Genomic DNA, 22,596 nt, shown 5'->3' with positions numbered 1-22,596 from the left:
AGAATTAAAATAAACATTCGTGTTTCGCTGCCAAACTGGTTCTAAATTCAGAAAATATCCATCATTTCAAAATTGTATCTAAAACAGATTTGAATTGGTTGAGTCTGCATCAGCAGACATTTGCAACATGGACACCAGAAATGTCACAAAGTTGTCTTGTTCTGATTCTTTGCCTCTCCATGGAGACCTTTCAGGTCCGGCTGATTTACCCGTTTTGTTTTTGGTGAGGTCTTGGTTGGGTGTGAAGTGACCAGCTCTCCGACTGCATGCAGCTTCAGTCTAGAATCAATCAGCCTTCGTCAGGTTTCACTGCTCCCTTTCACATGCGCTGCTCTTGTGAGTGAGCTAGTTTGAATTTATTATGCCTGATCAAGATGCAAAGCGTTGCACAGATCTTTCCAATGTTTTATGTATGTGCTGCTGCAGAAGGTGGGTGTGGATCAAGTTCATTTCGCAGAGTGCTTGAGGATGTGTCAGCTGACTGATCTTGTGTTGTCACTTTTGCAGCTCAGTGTAGGTTCACCACAAGTTCACCATTAAAACCGCCTGAGCTTTCAGAAAATACAGGCCACTTCTGGATGCTTCTTTTACTCATTTTGCTGCTCTCCATATTTTGTGAAACAGCAACTCAAACTTTTTGCTTTTATTGTATTTTTTTCAGCTGTGTTTTTCATTCTGATCTTTGACCTGGTTACAAAGCAGATATTGATGATTACACATCAATAACTACAAATGGAGCAAAGTCTATGTTAGCTAACCTTTTTAATCAGAAGATCAATTCTTATGGTGAGAAATAATTGATAAATATGTATTAGGCTAAATCCACTTAAAAAGCTTAAAAACTGTTATTTAAAAATGCGTTATGTTAACTTTAACTTCCATGTGGGGAGAGACAATCTGTGTTCTTTGTCTGTTTTGTGTTTTTGTTGGTAAAAAAAAATATTGTCAAAGAAATTATTCAGTCAGAAACAATACAATAAAAATTACATTCATATCAATAAATGATAATTCAAAAGTTTTCTGAGTTTATTTTTATTTGTGAAAACCCTTAAGAGGTTGCATGTGTGAGACTTCTGAAGGCCTAAATTAATTATTATTTTTACTTTGAGTTATCCACCAATTACAAAATGCATAGTTTGTGTTTCTCATATAAATAAATGAAAAAAAAACTACATGATGCAACAGTTTTGTAAAGACAATCAGTTAATAAATTTTTGAACCAAAATCCTTTCCACCAAGTTTTTGGATCAAAACATTCAGACAGATGTTTTCGGATCAGAACTCTGAATATGAAGTCCTTGTTCTGTTTTTGCTTGCTTGCTGGTGCTGGTTTGCTTTCCTGAATGAAAAGACTTTAGAAAGTGATAGAGAAGACCCACATCAGTGTCCGACCATCATGCTGCTGTAACAGGCAGTCGGACGACGTTGAGCTCGTCTTGCTCTTCTGTTTGGATGGGAATAAAAATTTTAATCCAAACATTTCACGCCGTTCCACATTCAAGCAAAAATGTTTAAATATGAAGCAAAGTTTCTCTCTCAGCTCCCGTCATCCAGCGCAGGCTGAAGATCCGATTTTTAAACACATCAGCAGAAGTTCAGTGTCCAGATTGAATTTGGTTTTAATTCATGCTGAGTCTTTTCTAAAGAATTTCGCCTGCTGATCAGAAGCTTTGTGCATGTGAATCTCTTCTGTGCCTCTATTACCATGTTGTGAATGATCAGAGGCTTTAATTTGCATCTTGCAGCTTGTTTCATCTCAGATGAAAAAGCAGTGACCTGATTTATGCTCTAATCACTGATGGTTGGATTTTATTATGTCAAGAAGCTAATAGTGTTTTTCATGGGTCTGAAGTCTTAATAGGGTCTGAATGAGGCGTTTTCCTTCTTTTTTCTTTCAGAGATGTAAATGTGGAAATATGGGACAGAGTCACTAGACGTATATATTTATATATATATATATATCCATTATAAAAAAATTGTCCTGATTTCTAAAGGACCAGAAATTTATTTCCATTTATAGCTTTTAAAATAAAGGAAAACATAAAACTTGGGATGTTGATATAAAACTGCATGAAACAAACGTAAAAACTGTTACTTTAAATTAGCATCAACCTTTTCTAATGCAATACTTTAAAATGTGCATTAAGAATGATGTTGAAAGCAGAACCAAAGGTTAAAGCTACCAGCATAAACTAATTACTTTTCACTAATTGGTTAAAAATAAAAGTTGCTTTTTAGTTTCTGACTCTCTGGTCAGTTGAAAAAAAAATCCACTACTGGTCACCAATTGAGAAAGAGCTGAAGCACCTAGTATTTCTTTTTTTTTTTTTGCCGTTACTCTTGTTTTTCCTCAAAGAAAATCTTTTTAAGCATAATGAACTTCTGTGCCTAAACCAAATGTTGGCAAATGAGGCAATTCGTCGTCGGGAAACTCCAGGCTTTTCTGCTAGACGACAGGCAGGGAAGTCATCCCTCAGCATTAATCGAAACGCTCTCCCTGAACGTTCCTCCATCTTTCATTAACACCACTCAAGCCGCGTGAGGCAAGAGGAATGGAATAAAGTCCCCGCTTAACGCCTGAAGGCTTCACGCAGACTGAACCGCGTCAGGAGATCCAGTGAAGGATCCACAGCGCAGGGACAAGGCGGATGTGACTTTCATTTACTCTGGGCCCTTAGTTAAGGCTCAAACAATAAAATGAGTCTGAAAGGCCATCAGTGATGTGGTGTGTGAGAGAATGCAGCACATTAAGCTTTCATTTGATTACCTCTCAGCTGACTGCTCTCTGCAGCCACTCCGGCGTCTCTGAGCGTCTTTTCATGTCTAAATAAAACCCCAGAGTGACGTCTCCTGTTACCGGCTGCTGTGACGGTAACAAGAGACGTTAATACACAAAAGAAGTGTCAACTTTTACATCAGACCGCCAGAAAACCAGAAACTGAAACAGGAATGCTGAAGTATCAAACGGCGGCCATGTTTGATCCGTTACCATGACCTTTCTCTGCGTCTGCATCCGTTCATTTCAGTCTCCAGTAAAGTCTGAAGCTTTTCTCCCGCATGGACTCTTTTCTCTTCTCGTCTTTCAGCTGAACAACGCAGACGCACCTGGGTCATTCTCTCACCTCCTCCTCTGTCTGTCTGCTGCAATGCATCGCCCCGCACAAGCGCTGAAATATTTTGGTAGAGGTCATAAATATTAATGGCAAAGTCTAGCGGTGGAACCGATTCGGCTTCACACTTAATAAGCAGGGAGTGTGTGTGTGTGTGTGTGTGTGTGTGTGTGTGTGTGTGTGTGTGTGTGTGTGTGTGTGTGTGTGTGTGTGTGTGTGTGTGTGTGTGTGTGTTGAGAGCTGTGTGTTCTCCTTATAGGGCTGTGGGAGTGCAGTGATGAGTGTTTATGTGTTTGTGATCTGATTGTTCTGGCAGGCTTAGAAATCATCACAAACTTGCTCCTTCAGCTCGCAGATGGCGCCGATCCTCCTAAAGAGGCCCGAGCGATCAAAGGATTCAGCTCAGTTTCCATGGCAACGGGCCGCCAAAGCCTTTCAAATGACCTTAAATGGGCAATATGTGAGATTAATCCAAAGACAAAGATGAGGGCCGAGATATGTCAACAGTAGACGTGTAAACAGGGCCGTTAATCAGCCAGAGAGCTTCAAACAAAGCTGCTGGTGCAGCTGCTGCCACTGCTGGTGCAGCTGCCACTGCTGCTGCTGCCGCTGGTGCTGCTGGTGCTGCTGCTGCTGCCGCTGCTGGTGCAGCTGCCACTGCTGCTGCTGGTGCAGCTGCCACTGCTGTTGCTGCTGCTGCTGCTGTTGCTGCTGCTGCTGCTGGTGCTGCTGGTGCTGCTGCGCCTGAAAGACGGCGGCAGAAATCTACGAGCTGGCACAGAAAAAATGATACAATTTCATTATTTTTCTGACGTTATCTCACAAACTTTTATGGACATGGGACATGTGTTCAGAGCTGTTCAACTCTTAAAGTGACGGCGCTCCATTATTCATGTTTTTGGGCATGTTGACGTTAAAGTTTTCTCATGCTGTGAGGAACGAGGAGACAATGCAGTTGTGATGCAGCTGAGGAATATGAGCGAAAATCCAAACTAATGTTCATTAATACAGGAAAAATCACACGCCGATCTTCTTGGAGCAGCTTTGAGTTCATACTGGTGGGATTTTCTGTACATTTTTCCGATCCTGTGTGTTTTTACCTCCAATCTCAAAGTCCTTAAATGCAGCTAGCATGTTTATCTCACCAGCTTTTCCTGCTTTTTCTTTTTTTATCATCAACGTTTTATGGAACTGATCGTTTTTTCAGAAAGCATCATTAAGTGAAAGTGTTGCTGCAGGCTGTGTGTAGCTCCAGCGGTGCTCAGGGGCCTCACACACACACCGATAATGTCCTGAGAGCCGCTCTCATCTCCTCTTCTGGTTCCCACATCTCTCAATTACCTCTTTCCTCATCCAGGTCTAAAAGCCCGTTTATCTCCTGCCTGAATATTTCTTTTTTTAATTAACTCTCAGTTATCCTTTCTGAGAGAATAACTTTCCGAACAGCAGAACATTTCCACATTCAAGGAAATGTTTTCATTGTTTTTTAAGTGAGATAAAGTCAATACTTGTAACGTTTGGAAAGTCACGGAGAAACAAAGCTCGGACTATTTTTGCAGTGAAATTAAGAAATATGTTGGCGCTGGCTGGGAAAGGAGAGGTCCAGTAGTTAGATATTGATCCAGCTTCAGCCCGGAGCTGCAGCATAATCCCATCATCACTTTTATTAGTCTACTCTGCAGCTGAGCTGGATCTGCAATAAGAACTGCGTTTCCCCTCCAGCATCGGCTTTCTTTAACCCATTTGCTTCGTCTTCTCGGCTTGTTTTGTTTTCTGCTCCCTTCGCCTCAACTCTGCTTTTGCTTCCTTCATATTCAGCTTTATCTTCTTTCTTACATCCCTCTCACAGACTTAATCTCCTTAATCTCATCTTTTTATTACTTCTTCATAATGTGCTTTTTGTCGAATGTCTCGTTTTGTCCGTTTCATTCTTGTGTGCGATGCTTTTTTTGTACATTTCTCTGACTAATTTGAATTCCTGCTAAATAATCAGATGTTTGAATCAAATTTTGCCTTTGGCTTCCTTTGAAACATAACTTATTTTTTTTATTTCTTCCTCAGTGCTGTTTTTTATATCTTTGCCATTTCATTTTCATAAAATTGGTTGGTTTGGTTCTCTGGCTGCTACTGTCTGATGTAGCAGGTCGATCTTAAAGTGTAACGCCGCCTCTTTCCCCTCCTCCTTCTGTCGCCGGTAAACAAAGAAAGAGGAGGAAAAGGCACTGCAGGACTCTCTGTGTAATTGGGGTCAAAAGCTTTGCCCAAGGACGCTGTGGCAGTAAAGAGGCTGTAATCAACAGCCACCCTGCTGTCACTAAAAGATGCTCTGACTAATCCAGCCAGGAAATTTGCAGAACATGAGTGGAAGTGTGGGGTTTGGTGAGTAGCACATCTGAGTCAGTCCTGCTGTCTGGAAAGATGCTGAAAATAACAAAAACAGGGACAGTTGATGGTGAAAAACTGAAACTAACTGGAACTACGTCAAGTTTCAAGCTGTCGTTTCTTATGTGGTCCTCAGTGCAGCCGTTACGGGTTCGAGTCCCGGCCCATCGACTCGTCTTCCCCTCTCTCACAACCTGCTTCCCTTTCAATTCACTGTCAAATAAAAGCCACTAGAGCTGAAAAAAAATAGGTAAATAAAAGAAGATTGTTGTTTGTTGCAATAAATCCTGCTGAGAATCTTCCAAAACTTGAAATCAGAAACAGATAATTTTAATCCAATCTGAGAGAGCTGGAGAGTTTTTTGCAGAAAGTTGTGACACATTGCAGAAACTGTTGCTTTTACTGAGGGAGCTGAATCACACGTTCAGATTTCATCTGAAGGTCTTCTGGAGAACCAGACATTTCTTCATGGTTCGATGGCGACAAACAGTTTCACCATGGAAGCAAAGCACAAGCATGGAAACCGGAGAAGTTACTGGTTTTCTGAACAATTATGATAAAAAATGAAATGTTAATTTCACTGAAGCACCAAACTTTGAAGCTTGTAGGTATTTGACATTTACATTCTTAAACATAGTCACCAGAAATTCTATTTAAATCTAAATCCAGGTTTCTGCTTTCTGTGTATCATCCTAGGAAATGTCAAAAAGGAGGATTACGCCGCTTCTGCAAATGTCACCTTTTTAAGGCTACTTTGGAAAATGTTTTTCTCTCACTTTGCTGGGCATCATTACTCTGCAAGCATTTTCTCTGGAGTGCAAGACAAAGTGTTTTTGGTTAATTGCAATCTGTGAGGCACCTTGTGCGTCAGCCGGTCATAACGAAGCGTCCTTGTTGTGGTCAAACATAACTTTACCTCCTGCTGGGTATAAATGTGTTTGGCAGCTGCAGGTGTTTGATAAATCTCTACTTTTGTTTCGGCTCTGATGGCTAAGCGTTGGAAAAAAAAAGTAAAATTGTTGAACAATTAAGTCATTTTCCTGCTTGTGGCAATCGTTCACTTTTCTTCCTGATGTGGTTTGTTGCCTTTTTTCTTTTACTACTAGTCTGGCTGTAATTTGAAGACAAGCTAGTCTCTGCTAATCTCCCTCCAAATTGACTATAATTCCAAAGGCAAGGCATCAGCTCTGGTATTCTGTGTTTTGGATCCTGGCAGGTAATCACTGCTACCTGCTCTTGTCCATCCTTTGAATTCCTTTGTTATTTTTCGTTTTTATCTGCGTGATAACCGTGAGCCTGAGGCACAGTTTCAGAATCACAGCCCAACTTTTTGGAAATTGTTTGAAGCCATTTTTGAAAACGATTGATTCGCCAAAGGGAGATTGCCTCCTTGTTGCCAAATGAGGCAGAGAAAGTGCCATAACAGTCGACATGGGAATGAGTCTGTCGGCTTTAATGTTGGGGTTGTGAAACAGCGATCACTGATGTCACTGGAAACATTCAGATAACCAAACAGAATCATCTAATGTCTGGCGGTTGTCACCATTAAAGCACATTGAAGACAGTTCAGGTAGTTCATAGAGTTACAGTTTACCACAAATGCCATTTCAAGACACTTTGGAAGAAAAAAGAAAAGAATGTGCAGAAAAATCTAGTTCATGTATTTATTAATGCATATTAAGATACAGTTTGGTGTTTTACGGGGGTCTTAAGCATTTGCAGATTTTAGCTGTTTGCTGTTACATAAATATCTACATTTAATTTCAATCCAATTTCTAGACAAGACAGTTAAATTTGGTTTATACCACCATTTGTAAGAAGCACTGATCCATCAAATTCTGTGACTTTGCAGAATCTTTCCTCCTAACCGAACATCTTGTTTAGCCACTGGTATTTTATTAGCTATTATGGACCCTATTATAGGAATGTGCATCGCATTTCAGCCAGCCTGTCAGATTCTGAGCAGTTAATAAAAGCTTGTAAATGGTTGACAGGTTGTTGTTTTAGACATCTATGAACCTGTCTTAAAACGTAAGAGATACTCGACCTCGGTTGGAAAAACTTTCCTTATTTTGAAATCCAACACCTGACAGGTGATATAAAACTGACTGAAATGGTTTCAGATTGTCTGTTGATGATTTCAAGGCCAGAATAGTAACTAGATTCTATTTCACACAAAAATCAAGCCTGTGAAAATCTTCATGGGAATTCATGGGAAATAACCAAAGAAGAAAACTAAATTGGTAGAAATTACGATCCACAAAATCTAGCATAAATGGCCACAACAGCATTTAATAATTACAATTAATTTGTTTCTGAATGACATTATTACTGTCACAAAGTGTTTCTCTTCCTTTCTTCTCTTTTTTGTCTGTTTAATGAATTAAAAGGAAAATGTAACATGGTGCAGAGATGTGTAGCAATGACAACAAGTGGAAACATCTGAAATATTAAAAATGATGATTCATAATAACCTTGATACTGCGGTAGGTTTAATAATAATTTACTTTCTTTTTCAACCTGAAGATAATGCATGCCTTAATGTGTGTGATGCAATGCAAACAGGCGCTTTGTGCAGCTTTCTTAGCGTTTAGCAGGTTGCAGAGAGTCGTTTCCAGAATCTTGCTTACAGTGAATTATTGCTGTAGGACATTAGTTTGTTTCCCAGCAGCACATTGTCCTTCAGCTGCACCAAAAGTCCCAACAACAAAACTCATTTTCAGCCCGTCCAGTTGAAGCAGACTTTTCAGTATTTTCAGTATATTTTTTTTATTTTGCAGTTTTCTGAGCTGAGGCTTTCTGAGCTCTTTGGATTTGATTGGAAGCTTGTTTCATATTTTCAGTCGTCATTGTCACTGACCAGGTTATTTTTTATTTTGGCGATGAAAGGTGAGATAAAATTAGTCAAATATAAAAAGTCATTTCAAATCGAATTGAAGTTTTTTAGTCTTGATCTATGATGGGCAACCCCTATTTTTAAGTAATTGTTTTTAGTCTTTTTTACTTTTCTACAGGAAGCCTTGGATACTTGATCAGTGCAGCTTCCATATTACTATCAGCCCAACAAGTTATAGAAAATTAACTGCACTAAATGCATTGCAACAAAACAGCTGCTGAAACAAACCCCATTGTATTTCAGTGAATATTATCTCTTGTGATTTTGAAAGCTTTTAATCTTTTTAAACTTTTTGAATGAGAAATCCTGATTTGTCACATTCAGAAGTACCGCAGTAACAGATTCTCAGGTGTTCAGAGAGTCTCCTGTTACCTCCAATTCCTACTGCTGCCTGCACAAAATGTTAAAGGCGACACAGGAGGGAGAAAGGCTGAAAATGTGGAAATGGGAAGTATAAAGATAAGTGGAGGTGAAAGCAAGAAAAATAGGCTGAACAGAAAGTTGCTGTGTTCTGATTAAATGTGAAAGAAAGAAGTGAGAAATGAAACTCGCCATTAGAATATGAAGAAGAGTCCAGAAAGGTATAAACAAAATGTGTTGAAGCTACAAATCGCTCAAATAAAAAAAAGAAAAAAAAGAAAGAAGAATAATGAAGGAAGAATGTTCAGAAAACACAACCAGGAAGTGAAAAAAGAAAAAACAGGAGGGCGATAAGACAATGTCAACATAAATGCTGAAAAACAAATGAACCTAAAAGGGTAAAAGAGGCAGCGGGACGGAGGTGTAAGTGTGACGGACAGAGAAAGAAACGGACAGATCTGAGTAGGGTAGGAGGAGCACAATCAACCAAGTGGAAAGAAAATGAAGTGGAGAGAAGCAAAAAATCAGAGGGAAAGAAATAATCCCTGCCGGAGGAAAATCAAAAAATGGAAAAATACAATAAACGGGGAAAAAAAAAGAAAAAAGGAAAGAAAAAGACAAGAGGTTGAAAATCGCCAGCTGTGAAATAGAAACCAGAAAATACATACAGTATATATATATATATATAAGACCCTTCAAGCTACTGCCTACCTCATACCATGAGAGATACTAAGTTGCGTAACATGCCGGCTCAGACGTCGCCCGGCCAAACAAGGTCTGCGTCAGGTGTTGGGGAACCAGAGCACCTTGATGACAAATGGGCTACTGGAACAAGACGGAAATGGGCGAGAAATGAAAATGTGGATCTGTTGGAATGCTACTACTCAAGTAACCCTAGTCAGAGAGGTTACATGCAAAGACTGAGAAAGGAATGGTTACTTCGACATCCCCAGTCAACACTAAGTGCTAAACAACTAGTAGCTCAGTGTTCCAACATCCGCAAACGGCAACTGCTATCACAACTTGAGATTGACGAGATACAACACAAATGCTACGGCAAAAGGGAGGAACCCGGATGTCAGGACTGTGGGGACATAACTACAAGTTACCCAGTGAGGGGATACACGGCCCCAATGAGCGAAACAGAGCTGAACGAGACAGCTGCTGACCTGAGAGAGAGAATCATGACCCGAATGACAACCAGGCCTCCCCGGCGCCAATTACAACGGCTGAGTGAAGTACCATCTGAAAGTCTCATTGAGAATGTGAATGCAGCATTGAGAACGATCCCTACCAACACCATAACAGAAACCAATGAGCTGATCTACAACTCAGCATCAGTGATCCTTGAGATACTTGGCTATAAGAGCAACCATGAGACCCAATACCCACCATGGAAAAGACGGTTAGAGGCTAAAATCAAGGTAACAAGGAGGGAAGTGAGCCAACTGTCTTCTCCACTCAACCAGCTAAGGTGTACTCTCAATGGCAGGGTAATAACAACAGAGCAGACCCACCAAGGCTGGAGACTGAACAATACAGGAAAGGCATATGGGAAAGGGAGGCGTCCCACAACAGCAATGCACAGTGGCTGATCTCTCTACGAGAGGACCACAGCAACCTCCCTGAGCAAGCCCCGGTAACCATCACTGTGACAGATGTTCAAGAAAGAGTCTCAGGTATGAAAAACTGGACAGCACCAGGGCCTGACATGATCCATGCCTACTGACTAAAGAAACTCACTGCCCTCCATGAGCGACTGGCAGGCCAAATGAACCAGCTGCTGCAAAGTGGGACTCACCCAGAATGGTTAACTGAAGGGCGGACAGTCCTGATCCAGAAGGAGCCATCAAAGGGTCCAGTCCCACCCAACTACCGACCAATAACCTGCCTCTCCACAACCTGGAAGCTCATGTCAGGCATCATAGCGGCCAAGATAAGCAAACACATGGATAAACACATGAGCACGGCACAGAAGGGTATCGGTGTAAATAGCAGAGGAGCCAAACACCAACTCCTCGTAGACCGCACAGTTACCTGAGACTGCAAAACCAGACACACCAACCTGTGCATGGCTTGGATCGATTACAAGAAAGCCTATGACTCAATGCCGCATACTTGGATCATTGAATGCCTAGAGATGTATAACATCAACAGGATTCTGAGAGCCTTCATTGCAAACTCGATGAAGCTGTGGAAAACCACCCTTGAAGCCAACTGCAAACCACTTGCACAAGTGTCCATCAAATGTGGCATATACCAAGGAGATGCTCTGTCCCCGCTACTGTTCTGCATAGACCTGAACACCCTCAGCCAAATTATCAACAAGACTGGCTACGGATACCGACTCAAAAATGGGGCCAACATCAGTCACCTCCTCTACATGGATGACATCAAGCTGTATGCCAAGAGTGAGCGAGACATCGACTCACTGATCCACACCACCAGGATCTACAGCACTGACATTGGGATGTCATTCGGACTAGAGAAGTGTGGTCGGCTGATCACAAAGAGGGGGAAGGTGATCCACACAGAAGGACAGTTACAAGTACCTAGGTATACCACAAGCAAATGGCAACCTCGATGAGGCCACAAGGAAAGGAGCCACAGCTAAATACCTCCAACGAATAAGGCAAGTCCTGAGAAGCCAGCTCAATGGCAAGAACAAAATCCGTGCGATAAACAGCTATGCCCTGCCAGTAATCAGATACCCTGCTGGAATAATCAGCTGGCCAAAGGAGGAGATAAAAGCCACAGATATTAAGACTAGAAAGCTACTAACCATGCATGGAGGGTTCCATCCCAAATCCAGCACCCTGAGACTGTACACGAGCCGCAAGGACTGAGGCAGAGGACTAGTGAGTGTGAGAACCACTGTCCAGGACGAAACAACTAAGATCCATAAATACATCAGGGACAAAGCCTCAACAGACAATGTGCTCAGTGAATGTCTCAGACAACAGGGAACGGAGGTTGAGGTGCCAGAGATACCATCATGGGAGGACAAGCCCCTACATGGGATGTACCACCAGCAAATAACCCAAGTGGCTGATATCAGTAAATCCTACCAATGGCTGGAAAAAGCTGGACTCAAAGACAGCACAGAGGCCCTCATCCTGGCCGCCCAGGAACAGGCCCTAAACACCAGAGCAATAGAGGCCCAGATCTACCACACCAGACAAGACCCAAGGTGTAGGTTGTGCAAGGAGGCCCCTGAGACAGTCCAGCACATCACAGCAGGGTGCAAGATACTGGCAGGGAAAGCGTACATGGAGCGACATAACCAAGTGGCAGGCATAGTGTACAGAAACATTTGTGCAGAATATGGATTGGAAACCCTGAGATCAAAGTGGGAAACACCCCCAAAGGTGGTGGAGAACGCCAGAGCTAAGATCCTGTGGGACTTCCAGATCCAGACAGACAGAATGGTAATGGCGAACCAACCAGACATTGTCGTAGTGGATAAACATCAGAGGAAAGCCGTTGTGGTAGATGTAGCAATACCAAGCGATTGCAACATCAGGAAAAAGGAGCACGAGAAACTGGAGAAATACCAGGGCCTCAGGGAAGAAGTGGAGAGGGCCTGGAAGGTGAAGACCACAGTGGTGCCTGTGGTCATCGGGGCCCTCGGGGCAGTAACCCCCAAACTGGAGCAGTGGCTACAACAGATCCCAGGAACAACATCAGACATGTCAGTCCAGAAATGTGCAGCAGTCCTTGGCACAGCCAAGATACTGCAGGACCCTCAAGCTCCCAGGCCTCTGGTAGAGGACCCGAGCTCAGAGGATCAGAACCTCTGAGCTCGGTGGGTGAGAAGGGAATTTTTTTTATATGCATATATATATGTACAAACATATATATATATATATATATCCAAGCCATGCACAGGCTTGCATATATATATATATATATATATATATATATATATATATATATATATATATATATATATATAAATATATATATATATATATATATATATATATATATATATATATAATATTATATACATATATATTATATATACATATCTATGTATATTATATAATATATATAATATACATAGATATGTATATAACACTTATACATAAATAAATAAATAAATCAATATCTATATTTATTTATTTATTTATTTATTTATTTACATATATATATTTCAAAAAATGTTCCAATTAGTTTTGGTTCAGACTTCTTTCTAAAAGGCTGTTTTTGTTCCATGTTTTTTACATTTTCTTTTTCCAAATCTGCCTTTAATGAATAAATGTGGTTGTCTTATTTTCTGTTTAGAGTTAGAAATAAAATGTTGAAATAGATGAATTTTAGCAGTGATGGTGAATGTGGGGGAAGCCGGAGCGCCCGGAGTGAACCCACACCTACACGGGGAGACATTTCCCCCCGTGCAGTCCTGTCTTTTTAATATTAAAATGTCCAATTAACATCATCTGAACCTCTTTATCCAATTACTCCCAATCAGCCAGCTTTGAAATCTAATGTACTGGAGACATAATTTCATGTCTTCAGTGGATGGACTTTATTTCTGTCTGTGAATTTCCGGAAAATTGACGGAGATAACGCCTTCCTAAATCGTTTCCACAGAGATTTCTTTTTCACGGGTCTTTCTTGATCACAGTTATCCTTCTCCTCAGCTGACTCTTCTGCGGCATGAGTATCTGAGTCCTGAGTTGATGTTTGTATTGTATCTGCATTTAATGTGACCTCTGTCTGCGGAGGTGATGGTCTCTGGTCTCTCTGCCCTTCTGTCTCCATTTTTGCAGACGTTGTCTGGGGGATCTCTGGTACAATGTCTAAATTAGTTCTTGGTATGTTAGTGTCTTGAATCAAGTTATTCATCTTCATTGGGATTACGACGGCTTCCTTTTCAGCTCTCATTGCAATTTGCCTCTTTTTCTGACATTTAGCTCCAGTCAATTCTTCTGAAATGATCTGCTGAATGATCACTTCTTTAGTTTGAATCTGGTTTATAACGGAGGCTGTCTGAAGCCCTTCTGTTCCTGGGACTGAAACTCCTTGTTTACTGCTTGCTCCAGAAAACGTGTCATTATTCAAGGTTTCCAATTCAGAGCCAGGTTTTTTTGTCGATTTTGTCCTATTTTGACTTTTAGATGTCTTGTACAGCTTTGTCTGCCCATTCAGATCAGCCCTCTGACTTTCAGAGGGCTGATCTCTTAGAAATAAAAATATCTCAGTTTGCCTAAGAATTATTTGTCGGACTGATTTCAGGTGGGATCTCATGTCCAACACATGTATCTCAGTTTGCCTAAAAATTATTTGTTGGGCTGATTTCAGGTGGGATCTGGTGTCCAACACATGTATCTCTGCTTGCGGAGAAAGTTTTTGTCCAACTGGTTTTAGGCGGCAGCTGGTGTCCAACACATGTATCTCTGCTTGCCTAAAAATTGTTTGTCGGACTGATTTCAGGCGGGATCTGTTGTCCAACACATGTATCTCTGCTTGCGGAGAAAGTGTTTGTCCAACTGGTTTCAGGAGGGATCTAGTGTCCAACTCATGTATCTCTGCTTGCGTAGAAAGTGTTTGTCCAACTGGTTTCAGGAGGGATCTAGTGTCCAACACATGTATCTCAGCTTGGGGAGAAAGTGTTTGTCCAACTGGTTTCAGGAGGGATCTAGTGTCCAACACATTTATCTCTGCTTGCGGAGAAAGTGTTTGTCCAACTGGTTTCAGGAGGGATCTAGTGTCCAACATATGTATCTCAGCTTGGGGAGAAAGTGTTTGTCCAACTGGTTTCAGGAGGGATCTAGTGTCCAACACATGTATCTCTGCTTGCGGAGAAAGTGTTTGTCCAACTGGTTTCAGGAGGGATCTAGTGTCCAACACATTTATCTCTGCTTGCGGAGAAAGTGTTTGTCCAACTGGTTTCAGGAGGGATCTGGTGTCCAACACATGTATCTCAGCTTGCCTAGATAGTATTTGAGGGACTGGCTTTAACTGATAGCTGGTTTCCTGTGCGTCTAGCTCTGTTTCCATTGCTGCAGACTGGTGATCGACTGTTTCTTGGTGATCTTCTGACTCTGTCTGAGTTTCAACTGAAACCATTGGACTCTTTCTTGGTCTTCTCACGGTGAGTATTTTTTTCATCAAATCTTTCTGATGTTTAAGTTCAGCAGTTAGTTTCTTATTTATTGCAGACATCTCATCAAGTTGTTTCATGAGGTACTTCTGTACTGCAATATGCTCCAGTTCAAATTCCATCAATTTGGAAAAACACTCACACTTTGAATGACTTGTTGCATTTTCAGAAGAGTAGGGTGAAACCATTGAAACATTTTTTGTTCCAATGTTCTCAGCGAAAAAGCTGATATCTACGCAAGGCTCTGAGTTGGGGAGTGTTTTCCAAAATGTCCTCTGTCGGCTGCTGGGCAAAGCTGCCTGATGACTTTGTTGTTCTGCCAGAGGACAATTACTGATTCCACCGTTTTCAGCAAAAATTGAAAGATCAATGCAAGCATCTTCCTCTGGGAAGGATTTCCACAACAGTGGGGTTTTCTTGATGCGCTTACTCTTAGAAAGCTGTTTGTCCCCTTTTCTATTGACTTTCTTAATTGAGCTGGAGATGTTTTGCTCTTCGGCGTTTGGCTGTGTGGTAGGAATCGCCGTGTTGCCAGGATAGCTTTCCTCTTTCAAGGAAGCGTCTTCCTCACGTTCTTGTGAAACCATTGAAACATTTTTTGTTCCAATGTTCTCACCGAAAAAGCTGACATCTACGCAAGGCTCTGAGTTGGGCAGCATTTTCCAAAATGTCCTCTGACCGCTGCTGGGCAAAGCTGCCTGATGACTTTGTTGTTCGGCCAGAGGACCATCACTGATGTCACCGGTAAAAAATGAAAGATCAATGCAAGTATCTTCCTCAGGGAAGGATTTCCACAACAGTGGGGTTTTCTTGACGCGCTTACTCTTAGAAAGCTGCTTTTCCCCTTTTTGATTGACGTTCTTCAATGAGCTGGAGATGTTTTGCTCTTCGGCGTTTGGCTGTGTGGTAGGAATCGCTGTGCTGCCAGGATAGATTTCCTCTTTCAAGGAAGCATCTTCCTCACGTTCTTGTGAAACCACTGAAACATTTTTTGTTCCAATGATCTCAGAGAAGAAGCTGATATCTACGCAAGGCTCTGAGTTGGGGAGCGTTTTCCAAAATGACCTCTGACCGCTGCTGGGCAAAGCTGCCTGATGACTTTGTTGATCTACCAGAGGACAATTACTGATTCCACCGTTTTCAGCAAAAAACGACAGATCAATGCAAGCATCTTCCTCAGGGAAGGATTTCCACAACAGTGGGGTTTTCTTGATGCGCTTACCCTTAGAAAGCTGTTTTTCCCCTTTTTGACTGACTTTCTTCAGAGAGCTGGAGATGTTTTGCTCTTCGGCGTTTGGCTGTGTGGTAGGAATCGCCGTGTTGCCAGGATAGCTTTCCTCTTTCAAGGAAGCATCTTCCTCATGTTCTTGTGAAACCATTGAAACATTTTTTGTTCCAATGATCTCAGCGAAAAAGTTGACATCAACGCAGGGCTCTGAGTTGGGCAGCATTTTCCAAAATGACCTCTGACCGCTGCTGGGCAAAGCTGCCTGATGACTTTGTTGATCTACCTGAGGACCATCATTGATGTCACCGGTAAAAAATGAAAGATCAATGCAAGCATCTTCCTCAGGGAAGGATTTCCACAACAGTGGGGTCTTCTTGACGCGCTTACCCTTAGAAAGCTGTTTTTCCCCTTTTTGATTGACGTTCTTCAATGAGCTGGAGATGTTTTGCTCTTCGGCGTTTGGCTGTGTGGTAGGAATCGCTGTGCTGCCAGGATAGATTTCCTCTTTCAAGGAAGCATCTTCCTCACGTTCTTGTGAAACCATTGAAACATTTTTTGTTCCAATGATCTCAGCGAAAAAGTTGACATCAACGCAGGGCTCTGAGTTGGGCAGCATTTTCCAAAATGACCTCTGACCGCTGCTGGGCAAAGCTGCCTGATGACTTTGTTGATCTACCTGAGGACCATTATTGATGTCACCGGTAAAAAATGAAAGATCAATGCAAGCATCTTTCTCTGGGAAGGATTTCCACAACAGTGGGGTCTTCTTGTTGCGCTTACACTTAGAAAGCTGTTTGTCCCCTTTTTCATCCACTGTCTCCATTGTGTTGTTGATCGATTCACTTTCACCCATCATTGAAGAGTCCTGCAGTTTGATATTCTCAGCAGACTTCTTCAGCTCCTCGGCTGCGTGCAGCTCCCACCACACTGCAAATGACATCTTCTTCTTCTTACGCTTTGGTGGCTTGGGTGGCTGTAATTCCCTTTCCACTATGTTGTCGGATGCGACCTCTTCGAATCTCGGCTGGTTGGACTGCATTGTATTCTTTTGTTGATTCGGGTTGTAATCTAAAATCACTTTACTAGAATCTCAGTAAAATTTCAAGTTAAGTTTGATGTCAATCTCCTAAAGAAATGAGCACCAAACAAAGTTGAAGATCTTACTGTGAACTGCTAAACGAACTCTCAAGACAAATGTATCACCAACGGCTGCTAACAGGTTGTGACATCAGTAGATCGATGTGAGGAACTTTTATAATCGCTGGTGATGTCAGAATTCTGCCTTTGGAGTCACGTTGTGATGTCATAGTTTCAGAAAGTGTCAGTGGGCTTTTAAACTGTCACTGGTTGCCATAGTTATCAGTGACTATGGTAACTTCAGCAGGTGAGGCAGGTGAGGCAGAGCCTCACATGTCATAATGGAAAAATATGATAAAGTAATTTATATTGCTATTTTCCCACTGCCAACTTAATAACAGTATGTTTTTAAAAAGCTTTCTGAATAAAATTCCCTTCTCACCCACCGAGCTCAGAGGTTCTGATCCTCTGAGCTCGGGTCCTCTACCAGAGGCCTGGGAGCTTGAGGGTCCTGCAGTATCTTGGCTGTGCCAAGGACTGCACATTTCTGGACTGACATGTCTGATGTTGTTCCTGGGATCTGTTGTAGCCACTGCTCCAGTTTGGGGGTTACTGCCCCGAGGGCCCCGATGACCACAGGCACCACTGTGGTCTTCACCTTCCAGGCCCTCTCCAGTTCCTCCCTGAGGCCCTGGTATTTCTCCAGTTTCTCGTGCTCCTTTTTCCTGATGTTGCAATCACTTGGTATTGCTACATCTACCACAACCGCTTTCCTCTGATGTTTATCCACTACGACAATGTCTGGTTGGTTCGCCATTACCATTCTGTCTGCCTGGATCTGGAAGTCCCACAGGATCTTAGCTCTGGCGTTCTCCACCACCTTTGGGGGTGTTTCCCACTTTGATCTTGGGGTTTCCAGTCCATATTCTGCACAGATGTTTCTGTACACTATGCCTGCCACTTGGTTATGTCGTTCCATGTACGCTTTCCCTGCCAGTATCTTGCACCCTGCTGTGATGTGCTGGACTGTCTCAGGGGCCTCCTTGCACAACCTACACCTTGGGTCTTGTCTGGTGTGGTAGATCTGGGCCTCTATTGCTCTGGTGTTTAGGGCCTGTTCCTGGGCGGCCAGGATGAGGGCCTCTGTGCTGTCCTTGAGTCCAGCTTTTTCCAGCCATTGGTAGGATTTACTGATATCAGCCACTTGGGTTATTTGCTGGTGGTACATCCCATGTAGGGGCTTGTCCTCCCATGATGGTATCTCTGGCACCTCAACCTCCGTTCCCTGTTGTCTGAGACATTCACTGAGCACATTGTCTGTTGAGGCTTTGTCCCTGATGTATTTATGGATCTTAGTTGTTTCGTCCTGGACAGTGGTTCTCACACTCACTAGTCCTCTGCCTCCGTCCTTGCGGCTCGTGTACAGTCTCAGGGTGCTGGATTTGGGATGGAACCCTCCATGCATGGTTAGTAGTTTTCTAGTCTTAATATCTGTGGCTTTTATCTCCTCCTTTGGCCAGCTAATTATTCCAGCAGGGTATCTGATTACTGGCAGGGCATAGCTGTTTATATATATATATATATATATATATATATATATATATATATATATATATATATATATATATATATATATAGTTTGAGTGATGCTGGAAAATCTGATGTCTTGCACAAACAAGGCTGTGTGTGTAACTACTTACATAAATCCATTATGTTTCACTGCTGAGAGACTCTTGTTGACTGTGTGCAGCACCATCTGCATGATTTCAGATTTACACATCTTTGCTGACATCTTCCTCGGCTGTGCTGGTTTGAGATGTCTGTATAGCAGAAAACACCAGTTTAAATAGCTCATGATGAATGTTGCCTTCTGCCGTCAAAAGTAAAGTGTTTACCCACCGACAGCAGATCAAATATATCCCTGCGTCGGTGGCAGCAGCAGAAATTGGTTTTGCTGCGGGTGAAATGGGGGATCGTGCCGTTTTGTTGTTGGTGCAATGAAGTGATGGTTGTGATGTTTGCGCCTTGAGGGCCAACATGCAGACGAGAACTTGGTTTAATAAAGATAAGTCCCAGAATAAACCCAGAGGGAGCTGAACTATCAACTCTGTTTCCTTTCAATTGTCTCATCACTTTTGAAAGAACTTTGAAGAATATTGCAAAAATGAAAAAAAAGAAACTAGAAGGAAATACAGATCCTCCATCTGACCCGGAAGTTCGGACAAAATGTTGATGGTCCACTACATCAGAACCATCTCTCCTTTAGCGTATTATTATTTTTTGGGTTTTTTTTTTTTTTTTTTTTTTAAAAGCCAAAAACTACTTTAATTGTGCATTCTTTTTTTTTATTTTTGGGGGGGATTTGATGTTTTCTTTTCCAATTTGACACTTCAAAATCTGAACAAAAAACATCAGATGAAGCATCGTTAAAGACCTGAGATTATAAACTCAGAGAATAAAATTTAAGGATACAGCAGAAGAAGAAAAATAAACAAAAAAGAAAAGATGAGTCATGGTCAGTAGCAGAGAGGAATTTCTTTCCCTTAAGATCAGATGTTTTTATTAGTGAACAATGTAAACAATGTGCCTGTTGCTGAGAGCAAAGGCGTTAATAATTCAGCCTCAGTCCAGGCCCTGCACATTTTTCTCCATGCCATTGGTTCAATTGTCTCTGTTCCTCCAAAACAATAGACAAGAGGAACTGCACTCTCAACATGAAGGCTCAGAGACACACATATCAACATTTAGAGGTCCAGAAATGTCTCAATAATCCTTTTATAGTGTGAGAACTCTGTGTTGTCAATGGTGCGTCCATTTCCTCTGCAGCTCTGCCTGGCTCTCCCCCTTGTGGCTTTATTTGTCAAATCTTTGCTGAAACTTCTCTGGAGATGTTTAGATTTGACACAGTCAAAGTAGAGACATATTTATAGCATGCTAAAAGATGAAGAAATGTTTCAAAGATCTGCAGCTCTCTTCCTTACCAAGAGTTTTTATGCAGCTGAAGCGAATGTGTGGACAGTTTCCTGCCTGAAGTATCGATATGCTGACAAGCTGTCAGCGAGAATCTGAGCAAAACCAGGACCAAATTGCTGACCATTAACTGAGCTCCTTCTGAAGGCAGAGTTTAGAAAAACGTCAGCAGCGTTTGAGAGGAAACCATTCACAGACAAGTGAGATCGAAAAGATGAAACCAAGAGAGAAATTAAAACTGACATCTCCACTCAGCATCACACATTTCACTGCCGTCATTTCTGCATTGGGAAACCTCGTGCTCTCATATCTGACTTGACCTTTATAAATATGGATTATTAGCCCACATGCATCAATACTGCCATTATATCTGGCGGTGCTGGTAAAGTTTAATTTTTAAAGCCTGTATTGTGCTCCTCAGTGATAGCATCTGTAGCTATTTTTCCCCCGGTTTTTAATAAAACGGACGCCGCAGCTCCATGGTTATCGCCGTCCTTCCACACAGACTTTAACTGAGCTTTTGATCAATGGCTGGAACGTGGCAATAATGGAGCCTGCGCTTCCATTTTCAACAGGAACACCCACACACTATAAATCCTGAGCACTGGTGGCCCGGTGAAATGCAACACATAAAAACATCCAGCAAATGGAATAATAGATCATGGTTTCTTTTTTTCCCTACCAGTTCCTATTTCCGATTGATTTGATTTTATCTCGACTGTTTTGCAGTTTATTCCGCTGCGTTTGTGGGCTGCCTTACCGGCCATTACTGCAAATACGGACAAATGATTTATTTCACAATGAAAATAATGCTTCAAAAATGATATGTGCATCACACATGCAAAAGCTTATTACTTTATTTGGAGGAATATAGCCCACTTTAACATCAAATATTAATTCATGTTTGACTTCCTAAAGGATTTCCTTGTTATTACAGGATGAATATTCTATTAAGAGGATCAGAAATGTTAAAAATCTGTCTGCTAATGATTCCTAAGACCAAAAATAATGTCTCTCTTGCTTTTCTTAAGGCTTATGGTGAAGACATGACATGCAGCCAGAGCAGAACTTAAAGCAAATCTTCTAATTGATTGTCTGTGTGAGAGTTTTTCCTTCCTCCTCCTTTATCTTAAACTGGCACTGCAGGAAAATGATAAACTTTTGCTTTAGGCAGCTTTAACTTTTATATTCCCTGTGTGGAGGACTGTTTGTTTTTTTATCAAGTATAACTTTTAGTTTTTTATGGTAAGCAAAAGTGTAATTCTCCAGATCTTCATTAAAAACTTGTTTTTTATGTGTTTAGCATGATTTAAGAGTCAATCTGGAGGCGTTAACGACCAGAAGAAGGATTTAAATCCCATCTAAAGAGATCGATTTTTTTTAGAGATATAAAACTTATGTTGCGTTTTATATCTGATTAAAACCAAAATGTATTATCCCTTAAATGAGGAAGTCTTAATAGTAAAATAGGAACACCTTGCAGAATTTATTTTCACGGAAAGTATTCACTCACATGGATGTTTTAGACTTTTTATTGATTTACAAATCCATCATGATCAACAGTTTTCACCGAAGTATTTACAAAATTCTTAATATCAAAAAGTGACTAAAAACTCCCTGCTCATTCGTAGCATATTTTCTAAAACAAATCCTTCAAGGTTGGAATATTTTCATGTCAGTGGAATTTGCAGACTGTGCTGGAACATTTCATCACTTCCTTTACAGCAGAGTCAGTTTCACTTTCCGTCGCTCCTCCCTGCTCTGCTTTCCAACGCCGACATCCCCACTTGACCTGAGCCGTGTTTATCATCACAGTGTGTGTGTGAGACGCTGCCTTGACAAACACAGCTTCTGTGTGTGTGTGTGTGTGTGAGATTAAATTGATTTACCCGGCACTTTTATGCAAAGTGACTCACAAACAAGGAGCTTGCTGCAGTATGCAGCACTTTGTTGCACTGAATGGGTTTGAAACCACCTGCTGGTGGAGAAAAAAGGTCTGGAAATGGTTTTGGGTCGGATCTTAAATACTGGATGCAGTTCAGGCAGAACTCAAAATGTGATGCTGAAAAAGTATTTGGCCTCTTTATGACCCTTAACTTTGGTCCTGAATTATGACTTTTTGGTAACAGTATATATATTTTCATATGTATGTTTTCAACAGATTCTTTCCATAAAACACCAAAGGTTATAGTACTTGAATCTGTGGCAGCAGAGCAAAGGAAATTTGCTCTTTTATTATACAGAATTATTGCTAGTATCTTATTTTACACAATTTCAGCTTTTTTCTCGCTCTATCATTATTTTCTTTAATCAAAGGATTCCTTTAGCAAAGGGGATTTTTGTGTTTAATCTTAATTCTTCACTGATTCAGACAAATGTCTTCCTTCCTCAGGCATTTACTCTTCATCCTTTACAGCAAAGAGTTTTTGATGAAGCTGATCAAACCGACGCCAGTGAATATTGA

At 41.4% G+C, this 22,596-nt stretch overlaps 1 protein-coding gene across 1 annotated transcript in view; it reads left to right on the top strand.

The window, feature by feature from the left end:
- Window positions 1-22,596, top strand: part of oprl1 (opiate receptor-like 1) — a 70,355-nt gene that overhangs the window by 40,259 nt on the left and 7,500 nt on the right. The gene's annotated exons all lie outside the window — the stretch shown is intronic.

The sequence above is a fragment of the Poeciliopsis prolifica genome, unplaced genomic scaffold (genome assembly GCF_027474105.1).
Source record: "Poeciliopsis prolifica strain line A6 unplaced genomic scaffold, Auburn_PproV2 SCAFFOLD046, whole genome shotgun sequence".
NCBI classification, from domain to species: Eukaryota; Metazoa; Chordata; class Actinopteri; order Cyprinodontiformes; family Poeciliidae; genus Poeciliopsis; species Poeciliopsis prolifica.
This window is presented reverse-complemented; position numbering and strand designations above follow the sequence as displayed.